Below are 9,634 nucleotides of genomic sequence, written 5' to 3'. Positions count from 1 at the left end.
CCTGCTTTATGTCCTCCCAGTCCACCTGGCTTCTGAAATATATGCCCCACACACACACACACACACACACACATAATCAACACACTGCAGCCTTAAAAAGAAAGATGAACATCAAGTTTATGTCAGTGTGTTTAATCTACAATGTGCAACTTTTGGGAACTTTTAGCATGAGAATCATCTTTGCTTCATACTGCCACACTCTACCAGGCTCTGTCAGGCACTGCCCAGCTCTTTAGGTATTACTTTGATGCAGTGCTGATAAATCAGAAGCTACAAAATCACCAGAAATGCAAAAGTAACTGGCCCTCTCTTATTGGTCATTGGAGACTGATGATGTTGTACTGCAGTGTAGAAGCATTGAGGATTGGATGTCGTTTCAGCAAAACATTTGGCTGCTGCCGGGCAGACCGTGACAGTTTGGTTTTGTTAAAACTGTTTTCCCATGAACAACAGTGTATCCATGTACCCAGCCCTCCTGTTCAGTGTGTGTCACTGCAGCTGTTCTTAAACAGCTTAAAAATATAAGCAAGTTTCTAACTGAAGCATGTTAAGGAGTGAGTAGTTAGAGGCTAGTTGTCCCTCTTTTTTGGGGTCTTCATGCTAAGTTAGGGTACAGCATCCTCAATTCAACGCCACCAACAGGGAAGAAATACATTGAAATAATGTCTCGTACTCATATGTTATATCAATATACCATTCTAGTTTGAGGCAGTATAAGAAAGTCTAGATTCTGCCGTTTAACGGGATCCTTTTGTTTCCATCTATCACTGCGAAAATAGCTGTTCTGGACCCTCAGGAGTCTACGGAACACCACGGAACCTGCAGACAGTCAGATAGATTTTGATTAATACTTTCCCTTTAGAGTCTGACAACCCTGAGCACACCGCCCAGACAGTGTCCTCCTCCCCCCTTCCTCCCTGCAGATAGGACACTCAAAGTCACTGCCCAAACAGCAGCAGACAGCCAGTCTGCCCATTAAGTGTATTATTGGGACAGTGCCACCTGATGCCAAGATACCTGATGGCAATGTGGCCCAGCAGCAGCCTGGGGGTCACACACATTAACTGGATATTTTCTGAGTCTTCATGTCACAACAGCAGGATGATAAATTCATACAACAACTGTATTGTCTCGGAGGAACATGTGACGCGGCCTGCCTTAACTGCACGTGATCATTAGTTTGTGTTATCAGATGGTTCAGCGTGGACTTTGATTTATTGGTTTTTATCATAGAGATGGATGACTCATAGGAGGAAGGCTAATGAGATGCTGATTAAAGAATTAGAGAAGCTCTCCATGCATTTAAATACAAATATCTTAGTTTAACAGAGACAGCAGGCTGCTGAGTGAATACACTGTACAAAGTACAAGTACGTTGGCAAGAAAAAGTATAAGAACCTTTTGGAATTTTGTGGTTTTCATTAATTTGTCATAAAATGTTATCTGATCTTCATCTAAGTTAGTTGGCCATTCCAAAAGGCAGATTGAAGCGATTCTGTTGTGGACTTGCTTTGGTGTTTTGGGTCATTGTCCTCACCCAGCTTCTACAAAGCTGACTTGAAGACATTCTCACATTATAAGATTTTTTACAGTTAGTTATTCATCTTTTCCCCCAATCACTGCAAGCTGGCCAGGCCTTGATGCAGCAAAGCAGGCCCAAATCATGATGATACTTCCACCACACTTACGATTGGGACAATGTTTTCATGATGATATGCAGTGATTATGTATACCAGATGTAGTGCTGTGTCTTCTTTCCAAATAGTTAAGTCTTAGTTTTATCAGTCAACAAAACATTTTGCAAATACTGCTGTGGAGTGTCAATGTACTCTTTCACAAACTTCAGGCATGCAGCAATTCTCTTTTTAGTAAGCAGTGGCCTCCTTCATGATGTCCTGCCATAGACACCCTGCTAGTTCAATTCATTATATACTGTAGACTAATAAACACAAATGTTAGCCAGTTCCAATGAGGCCTTCAATTCGTGGGCTAACCAAATGTATCAAAATGTTCTTCAGGATAATGTGAGAATGTTTTTTTGTCACCTGAAACTCTGCCTTTTGGAGTGGCCAAGTCAGAGCCCTGAACTCAACCCAATAGAGAGCCACAAACACGAGACGTCCAGTGAATATGACAGAGCTGAAGCAGTTCTGCCTGGAACAATGGACTAAAATTCCTCCTAAACAATATACAGGTGTGATCCACAGCATCAGAAAGTGTAGAAAACCATAAAATTTCAAGCCACTGTACAAGATACTGTGGGGACCTACATCTAACTAAACATTTACTTGTGGGGACCAGATGCTGGGAAATGCTCACACCTTTGTTTGTGAAGCAGGGTTTCTTTACAAATTTGTCTGATGTTTTTGTGCAAACTTTCTGGAACCATATTTTTATTGTCACTCTGACCATGAACATTCTTCATAGGAGACTGGGTTGCTGACAGTTTGTATATACTGTACTGTAGTACTCTCAGTAGGTAGCTGTAATTTAGTTTTTCTTTTTTTTACAATGTTTCACAAACTTTGTCTGAACTTTCAGAACTCCCGTGCTCTTGAAATCTGTCCAGAATCTTATTAACGTATTATCTTCTTCTTTCTGCTTTTCTTTTTACATTTTGGTGTCAGTCAGAGAGGAGTTTTAACTGCAGTGGACTTCTGCTCAGTTCCAGGGTTGTTGCAGTATTTATTGTATCAAATACTATGTTAGGAAACGTTGATTGCCTACTGTACTTTACTAGTACTGTCTTTTTGTATTAAACTCTAGTTATTATAAAAAAGTTGTGAATAAATGTTATACTGTATATCGAGTGTTGTATTTTATTACCTCCTAATCTCCTTAAGATGGTTCATCAGCACTAACCTCAGTGATAGATACAGTATTTTGCATCTCCTGCAGCTGAGGTAATCAGGGGGTATAAATACTTTAAATAGCTATTAGAGAATAAACTCCAACCATAAGTAGTGTGACTGGGCTTATGTCAGTAAGCCTGACTAATGTTCTTAAAATTCAGTTTTAGATGGGCCATTTAAATAATTCAGACCCATAGATAGTATATACAGGTATGGTGGTGGACAGGTGTTTTTGGAAAGGTCACTTACTGACAGCATAGTCACTGAATGTACACTGCTCAAAAAAATTAAAGGAACACTTTGAAAACACATCAGATTTCAATAGGAAAAAAAATCATGCTGGATATTTATACAGATATGTTCTAAGTGATGTGATAGGAACGAAAGGATGCCACATCGTTTGATGAAAATTAAAATTATCAACCTACAGAGGACTGAATTTAAACACTATGAAAATCAAAGTGAAAAAATGATGCAGCAGGTTAGTCCATTTTACTGTAATTTGATTCCAGCAACTCAAAATGTTACTCAGTAGCTTGTTTGGCCCTTATGTGCTTGTATGCATGCCTGACAACATTGGGGCATGCTCTTAATAAGACAACGAATGATGCCCAGGGATATCTCTTCCCAGATCTGTATCAGGACATCACCGAGGTCCCAGACAGTCTGAAGCGCAACCTGGCGGCATTGGATGTACCATAACATTATGTCCCAGAGGTATTCTATTGGATTTAGGTCAGGCAAGCATGGGGGTCAGTTATTTATATGAATTCCTTTATCTTCCAGCAACTGCCAGCATAGTCTCACCACATGAGCCTGGGCATTGCTGTGCACAATGAGGAACCCAAGTCCCACTGCACCAGTGTAGGGTCTGACAGTGGGTCCAAGGATTTCATCCCGATAACTAATGGTACTCAAGGTGCTCTTGTTTAGCCTGTAGAGGTCTATGCAACCCTCTGTTGATGTACCTCCCCAGACCATAACTGACCCACCACCAAACCTGTCATGCTGAACGATGTTACAGGCAGCACAATCTCCCCAGACCCCTTCACATCTGTATCATGTGCTCAGGGTGAACCTGCGCTCATCTGTGAAAAGCACAGGTCAGTGGTCTCCACCTGTGAAACCATTCTTGTTTTGGGGGTTGTGTCATTATTTCCCCGCTAGTTCACCTGTTGTTGACTTCATTAACACCAAAGCAGCTGAAACTGATTAACAACCCCCTCTGCTACTTAACTGACCTGATTAATATCCCAGAAGTTTAATTGGCTTTACTCTGATTAAAAGAGGACAAGTCCGTTCTCGTTCAACAACCAAGTTCCGCAGATTCGTTGCGGGCCCAATACTGTATTCTTCTGTGTGCCATATGAGCTCAGTGCTGCAGCAGCAGTCATTTTTCAAGTCTGATTCCCATTGCAGTTTGTTGATAATGGTTATCCTGGCAGCAGTATTGTGGTGAATGACATTGGCTTATTTCACACAGCTGTCTGCTTTCTAACAGTCCGTAAAATACATCAAACTCAAACACTGGAAACTGGAAAACCTGAATGTGAGTCTCGGGTTGCAGGTTACTGTCCTCTGTTTAGTTCCTAGAAGCAACTGTGGACATTCTCTATCTCCTGTCTCCCTTCTATGATTTATTTAGTTATTTCATTTATACTTTCTGTTCTCCACAAGTTACTAACCTGTCATTTCAGACCCTGCCACTCCCTCCTGCTTTGCCCTCTAGTAAGACTGGGTTCCACCTTTCTAATTACCTAACGTTGCCCCTTCTTCCTTCCAGCTCACTTAAAACTTATTGGAATAATAATTAATAACTTACCGAGTGTTTTTACCAGATTGTTGCCCCTTGCCAGGTTTTCCATTCTTTATTTGTCAGTGTGACCTTTTTGCATTTTGCCTCCCTCCCTTTGCAGGCCCTTTAGTCTTTTTTTTTTTTTTTTTTTGTGCCCTATTAACTATTTACCAAAGTCACGTCCCACATCCCTATAAAGATTCTGTGACTGACCTCTACAGCTTTAATCCAGCTCATTGACAGGCAGCACCTTCCCGATCAACAAACAACGGATTAATACAACCATAGCCTTTTTTGCCCATGCAGGTAATTAGGTTCCATTGATTAGGGCATCAGGGGCAGAGAATGTGAAGGAGTCCAAATAGCAGTGTCAGACACAAACGGCTGATAAAGGCATGGACTTCAAAAAGGGAAACAAGGAACATTATGTGTAAGATTGGAGCTTAGTGACATAAACAACAAAATAAAGTGTGCTCTCACATGCTTTGAAGCTGTTTCAACATTGTTCCTTGGACAGCAGGGCATTTTAAGTATACTACTGTATTTCATTTAAAGGAAGCTGCATATGGTGAAGTGCATATGAACGGCTAAACAGTGAATGAAAAGAGACAAGCCGGCAGCAGTATGAGGGTTGCAGATCTGGTTAAGTAGTAGAGATTGAACATAGGTGGAGCTGATCAGGTGATTAGAGCATAGGAGAGTGGAGAGTCAATCAGTTTATTTATATGGGCATGGCAGGAAGTGGCTGGGCAAGTGAGTGACAGGAGTGTGGACAGGTGAGTAGGAGAGAGCACAGGGAGAGAACAGGGACAAAAATAAAACAACTAAGGTAGGATCAGGCAGGGATCTTGACACTACCCCTACATATTTTAACTAAATGCCTAACTCTAACATAACCAAAACCTAATCCTTACCCTAAATCCTAGTATTAACCACAACGACATGCTTTGAATGTATGACCAGCTAAAATTTCCTCACAAGAAAAGTGTTTGATCAAAAGTTGGCCAGTTGACCACAAGAAAATAGAGACACACACACACACACACACACACACACACACACCAGAGCTGGATCAGGCCATAAGTGAGCAGTAATGACTTCTGTGTGCTCGCCTGTCGGGTAAATCTCTGTAGAGCCTTCACACAACACTACCCCATCCTCACACATTCCTCCCACATTCAACACAGTCCACACATCTGTCACTGGCTGGATGCACTGCTCGCCTGGCTGAGCACGTACAGCGAGTCGTGACCAACAAGCTATACCAATATTCCCAAAGGCGCCATGTCAAAACCCTACAGTGCTTCCTCAGGGCTTTACTGTCAATTTTCTGACACACTGTGTTGACTACAGCTCAGTTTGAAACCGCCATTCTTTACCAAGCACTTGTTGAATAGTGTGTACAAATCAAGAGTGCTCAGGTTTAATTAAATTTCATGACTGCAGCTGATCATTAAATGGCTTATTAAGTCGTTAAATAAATATTGCAATATGAACATTATCACTACATAATGTGGAACAGTTAGGTCTCCTCCTCTTGCAATTCCATATAAAGATTTTTAGAACATTTACTGCCCATTACTTTTAGTGATAAAAAATGAAATGTTGCTGGTGCTGCACCCCATTGAACCTCAGCCCTAAAAAAATATATATGCACAAATGTTAGGGAGGACAACAAATTACCAAACCTGAAAGTGATTGTCCACCTGTGATTGTAGTTGTATTTAATACATCTGAATGGTAGGTGCATGCAGATGGCTGCTGTTATTTAGGCGAGGAAGAGGCATAGCAGAAATAACAGAATAAAAGTTTACCAGTTATTAACATATAATATGTATAATGGCCCATTTACACGAAGTTCTGTGCACCCAGCACGCATTGAACGAAGCCAAAATGGCTTTTAGTAGTAGTAGTCAAATACTGACAGCTGCTTCATCCATGATTATATATCAATATAAAAGAAAAAATGGAAACCTAAAGTGGAAATAAATGGAAATAAAAGTAAAGTAGTAAGTACCTCATAATTGCACTTAAGTACAGTGCTTGAGTAAATGTGCTCAGCTGCTTTCCACCACTGGATGTAGGCAATACACTAAAACAGAGTAAACATAAATTACAGGAAGTGTGAGAAGAATAAGAACGAGAATAGAGGAATTTATTCCGGTATACATCAGGAGAGTGAGTCAGCATTCACAGTAGTGGAAAAAAAAACTAAAAAAGAACAGACTGCCCATTTTCATGATGTTGTCACCATGGTAACCAACTCTGAAACCACCCACAGACTGTGATACTTGATTGTGGCAAGATACTCCTACAATATACTGTAAAATAATTAAAGGTGTATGTAGAGAATAAAAGAGCATCGCTAATATACTAATAGGTGCTAAGTACTATTTTATAATCCTTACAAATCAATCCTAATCCTGTTGTACAGTACCAATGTAACAGTCCATTCTTGGTAAAATGCCACATCTAAGCTGAGCACACAGAAGTCCTTTTTTCTTGAGTATTTTTCACATAATCTTCAGCACTAAAATAACATCAAGTTGTGCCATTCCCAATCTCAGAAGCCCACTTCTTAAACCCCAAGGTGTCATCTGTACATGCACCGATCAGTCGGAACATCAATACCACCTAGTGGTTTTAATGTCAGCATGGCTACTTTGACCAGTCTGCAGCTGCATGCAGCAAACTCTGAGTCCCTGTTTGTTAATCGTGACCAGCGTTAACATTCTCCCACACTGACCTCTGTCCACCACAACACTGATACCACCAGGTGGTTTTAATATTGTGGCTGATGGGTATATTTATACAGTATATTTAAATATTAAGGAAATAATATGACATTGTTGAGTATACACAAGAGTCCATGCAGCTGCTAGATGTCTTTTGTCAAAACTTCAGTATGTTTTATGTAGACATTTGAGTTGATGCTATAAGTTGAATTTGGACGGCTGTCAAACTCAGACAGAGCTGTGAGGGAAGAAAAAAACAATTCATTTATGTTTTTAAAATGTGGTCAGGTTAGGGGAGAGATTTGATTACTGACCTGCTGCATGCAAACACAGACTTACCATAACCAGGTTACTGCTCTGAATTCAAACAATTTGTTCGATTTCTCTCAACAGGACGGACGTCTGTGCAGAAGACCCCACAAACTCATTTTATTCCATCATTGAGAGGCAGCCAGAGAAAAGAGAGGCTGACATTTGACATTCAACCAGCCACGCTAATCATTTTATCAATTCAGCAGCCCTTCTTGTGTCTATGTTTTTCCGTCTGTAAGTGAATGTACTTCAAAGAAATCAGACTTTCTCAATTACTGATTTATAGAAAATAAATTATAACCAAGGGTGAGATGTTTTCTCTCACAGATGCTTGGTCAGTATTGTGTCTTTGATTAACTTAAGTGATTCAGTGTTCTAACAGTGCTGGTGATTGATGGCTCAATTGCCAGCTGCTCCAGGCAGAGAAGATGAAATTCAGTCCTTTCTGTAATGGCCACACTGAGCTGTGTTTGACATTGCAGCTGCAGGTAATCTCATTTTCTACAAATACAACCGTCTGATGACGGGTGGCCTCATGCAGACAGAGGCTTTCCATCTGTGGGAAGAAATGAGGTTCATTGCCTTCAGTATTACTAAGCAGCTTTTCTGGGGCTACATTTGCACATAAATGTGAAGGAAGTCAGGTTCCAGGTTAAGATATAGGAATATGAAACAGTTCAGGAAGGAAAACGGCATTTTTTTCTTATAAGTCACAAGTATTAACAAATTAAATGTATCCTTCAAGGTCTTCATTGAAAACAACCTTAAAAACACAGTATGAAGTGGAAAAGTGGAAAAAAAGTATGTGAACCCTTTGACTAATTAAGTTAATAAAATTAGTTTGGAGGTGTGGACTAGAGCTACTTCAACTGACAGAAACCACAGTAATGGCCTGGGACGGCATTTCCTTGGAGGGCCACACAGAACTCATGTGCTAGCCAGAGAAGTACCCTGACTGCCATTAGATACTGGGATGAGATCCTCAGACCCATTGTAAGACCATATGCTGGTGCAGTGGGTCCTGGGTTCCCTTTGATGCATGACAAAGTTAGGCCTCATGTGGCTGGAGTGTGTCATTCAGTGTTTGATTCTGAATCCAGACCTACATGGGAAAATGATTTTCCATTGATCATTCTGATTTTATTTTGTTCTCAACAAACTACATTTATTGTAAAAGGCTAAATCAACATGAAGACCAGAAAGGTGTCCATTGGAACAAAGCAAGTCATTGTGAATATGAGGGAAGAGAAAGGATCAATGAGAAACACTGCACAAACATTAAGCATTGTCAATACTGCAATTTAGAACAACCCAAATAGAAAGAAAGCACTGTGTACTGAGAACAACAGGAAAAGGCTATTGTTTCTCAAAACAACAGTCAGTGACATCATCAGCATTCTCCACAAAGCAGTGGTGGGGTGAAATAGCCCTCTCCATTCCAAGACTGCAATCCGTCCAGTGTGACGAAGTGAGAACTTTAAATAGACATGTGGCCCAAGTGTGACTTTGAAAAATCACTTCATGAAAGATTGTGATCTGACTCAGAAAAACAGATTTGCAGCCGATACTGTAGCTGTAATGTGAACAACAAACGATTTTCCACAAGTCGGGCCGCCGCAGGCTATTGTGTTTACCTTCTGAAACACTCACATCATCTCAAGCCACGTCCATTTGACGCTCAGCAGATCTGACATGAGTGGATATCTCTCTCCCACATTTCAGTCCAACACCTTCCCCACCCTCCCAGGAGAGAGGTGAAAAATCTATCCTGTTTTCCTCTTGACTGAATCCTTGTGATGTTCAGGAAAGCAGTAAATCCACCACAGGTCAACCTGCTCTGTAACCCTGTCAGTTCACTGACAGGTTCTATTCAGTGAAACCTTGGTTTATGCACAGTGAAGAACTCAAGATCCATTTCTCATTTTGAATTAGAAATGTTT

Source organism: Anabas testudineus, chromosome 24 (assembly GCF_900324465.2).
Source record: "Anabas testudineus chromosome 24, fAnaTes1.2, whole genome shotgun sequence".
NCBI classification, from domain to species: domain Eukaryota; kingdom Metazoa; phylum Chordata; class Actinopteri; order Anabantiformes; family Anabantidae; genus Anabas; species Anabas testudineus.
This window is presented reverse-complemented; position numbering follows the sequence as displayed.